The 3088-nt window shown below is 38.0% G+C and overlaps 1 non-coding gene across 1 annotated transcript; it reads left to right on the top strand.

The window, feature by feature from the left end:
* Window positions 1-332: 332 nt before the first annotated feature.
* LOC130462227 (small nucleolar RNA R71) lies at window positions 333-437 on the top strand. Its single transcript, XR_008922339.1, has one exon. It is a non-coding gene; the product is annotated as a small nucleolar RNA R71 (small nucleolar RNA).
* The last annotated feature ends 2651 nt before the right edge of the window (window positions 438-3088 follow it).

Genomic DNA, 3088 nt, shown 5'->3' with positions numbered 1-3088 from the left:
TAAAAAACTATTATAAAGATCCTAGAAAGCAATAGAAAGGGGAAATACAAGTAAAGGAAGGTTGAATTCTAACACTTGAGCTAATCTTTTCAATGATATTGGCTTGCTCCAAAGCGAAAGCCGAACCCTTGCCATCTTCATACTTTCTCTTGCCATCATAGTTCCTAGTCCCCACATGCCATGCTTGATAGTTTTGCACGACATCTTCGATGATCTCTTCTATTTGGTCCTCCGTTTTATTCATTATTGGACCACCCGCCCCCGCATCAAGGCTTGTTTTGGAGGTTGGGCTAAGTCCCAAATAAAAGGTTTGGAGGAGGAGTCACTTTGGTATGCTGTGGCGAGGACACTCCCTTTGATACTCCTTGAACCTATCACATGCTTCAAATAAGGATTCATCACGTTTTTGCTCGAAGGATTGTATCTTGTTCCGGTATTCCGCGGTCTTCCCATGCGAGTAGAACTTACTAAGGAATGCACTTATCACCTCGTTCCAAGTCCTTAGTGAATTTGGCTTGACCTCCTTGTCAAGCCAATCAATAGCTCGCCGCAATAGAGAAAATCGGAATAGCTTCAATGTAACATATTCGGAAGTCACCCCGTTATGCTTTATGGTGTCGCAATAGTGCTCGAATTGCTTCAAGTGTTCGTGCGGCGACTCACTACTTTTTCCGCAAAACGGGTGACATTGAACTAAGGTAATCAAGGCGGGCCTTATTTCAAAGTTATTGGCATTAGTGGTCGGGGCTAGAAGTAAGTTTGAATTGAATTATAAGAACTAAGGTGATCAAAACTAATATGATAAAAAAACAATAAGGAAAGGCTAGGGAATTCGAGGATTGGTTTGGGTACATTAGGCAATGTAGAAGTTCAATCAATCAATGTTGCAAGGAAATGATAATTAGGGGGAAAACCAACAAATATTGCATTCGCCACCTCTCGGATAGAGTGCTTTGAGTTGCCAAATCCAAAGCAAAGCTCTCTCATAACCTCTAGACCAAGCATCTACCAATTAGAACTAGCTCATCCCATATGCCTATGCTAATCCTCAATCTCTTGACAAACAAGAATATAATAATTCCAATCAACTAACTAGATTTAGTATTTGCAACTACCAATCCAATTAGATATGGATATCCTATCACCAAAACAAAATTCAATCACAACAGTATCATGAATTCAACACAGCATCCCTAATTATCCCCAAACTTCACCCCATACCCTAGCAATGACTACTCACTACACATTGAGGTGTTAATTAGGCTAGAAATTGAAATTAAGCAAATGATCATCATGATTGAACTGAAAAACGAAATTGCAAAGAAAACAAGGAATTAAACTAGAATTCCAAAGGATTAAATTGAAATCAAAATTAAAAGCAATTGCAAAATTCAACAATCAAAACAATCAAGATAAGTAAGGCAAGAATCGAAAAGATTAAGGAGAAGAGTAGTTACTAAATGCTTGAAGAATATATCTTGAACTTGAATGCAAAACTTGAATTAATCTTGAATTTCTCTCACTAGAATTTGAAACTAAATTTCTGAAAATGTAATTCTAAACTAACCAAAATAAAACTTAAAAATTATGAAATAATAACATCGAAAACTATTTATATGTTTCTAAAAGTAGAAGCTTAAATTCGTAAAAAGGGCCATCCCGCGTCATTGTGCGGGCGCACATACCCTTGTGCGAGCGCACCAAGAATTTTGTGTGGGTGCACAGAAATTCTGTGCGTCCACACAGAGCGACGATTCAACAGCTACGAACTGTGCAAGCGCACATAATTTTTGTGCAGGCGCACAAGATTTTGTTTCAGCCTTTCCTTTGACAGCCCTTGTGTGGTCGCACATTTTTTTTGTGTGGGCGCATGAACATCTTGTGCGAGCGCGCCGTTGATTCTCGTGCAGGAGCGCACATTTATCAATTACTCCCAAAATCTGGCATCAGGTCTGTGCGAGCGCACGGATTTTCTGTGTGGGCGCACAGATTGGGATCTTCCTCTATGACTCTTTTCCTTCCCTGTGCGCACAGGCCTGATTCTTGCACAATCTACCCTTGAACTCCACATTTTCTAAATATATACCTATAAAAGCACAAGGTGGAAAAGAACATATAAATGGCACTAAAACTACATAAAAATCACACAACTCATAATAAAACGATAAGGAAACCTAAGCTAAGAGCGAAATAAATGCCGCTCATCGGGATTTGAGTTCGAAATTACAGATTTTGCATGATCAAATTATTCCATAATTGAGTGTACTCAAGATTTGTTGCATATGAATTGATCACTTGTATGTAGCATTGAAATTGGGGTAGTCGACCATGGAAAATCAAGGGATTGTGACTTTGTGTTGACTATTTGTTTGTTGACGTTTAATTTACCTAAGAGTGATAGAGTATAGGATGGGAGTCCACATGTTTATCGTTCTAACAAAGGATTCACATCGTGAGTTGATTGGAATCCATAATCGAACCAATATCTCTCTCATGTAGTGTTTATGCATTATCGTCCCTAGTTTTGATCATGTTATGCTTGTATAATGATTGGTTGGCGTTTGATCCTCATTCCCTAACTTGTTTATCTTTGGTAGTAAGTTTAATTTAATTAGTTTTAGTCGATAAGTGATTTTTTAAACCCCGTTCTGACCTAGCTTATTGTTCGATTAGCATAATCTTGTTCACCTCAGTTCTTGTGGATTTCGACCCTTGCTTATCGCTTTAGTTGTGTTTAGTGATTAGTTTAGGTTTTTTTTTGATTTAGGAAAGCAAGTAATGACCTACTTTTTCCTCGACCAGCCACTCATTTTCCCACTTGTTATCCCCACCTTTCACATGCTCACTCAAATTAATTTATCGTGCAAATAGTAATTGTAACGATCATATAAGAATGAAGTTAGTAAGTTATATCTCCCACAAACCCACTTGCAAGTTTCAACACTCGCTCTCCTATTTCATACTTCCTACGTATTTAAATAGGAGATACACTTACCATTTTCGGCCGTATTTATATAGGAGATACACTTGCCATTTTTAGTAACTATTCAACTCCACCATCTAATTAAGGCCTTGTTCTCTTCAACTT

This window comes from Spinacia oleracea, chromosome 5, assembly GCF_020520425.1.
Source record: "Spinacia oleracea cultivar Varoflay chromosome 5, BTI_SOV_V1, whole genome shotgun sequence".
NCBI lineage: Eukaryota > Viridiplantae > Streptophyta > Magnoliopsida > Caryophyllales > Amaranthaceae > Spinacia > Spinacia oleracea.
This window is presented reverse-complemented; position numbering and strand designations above follow the sequence as displayed.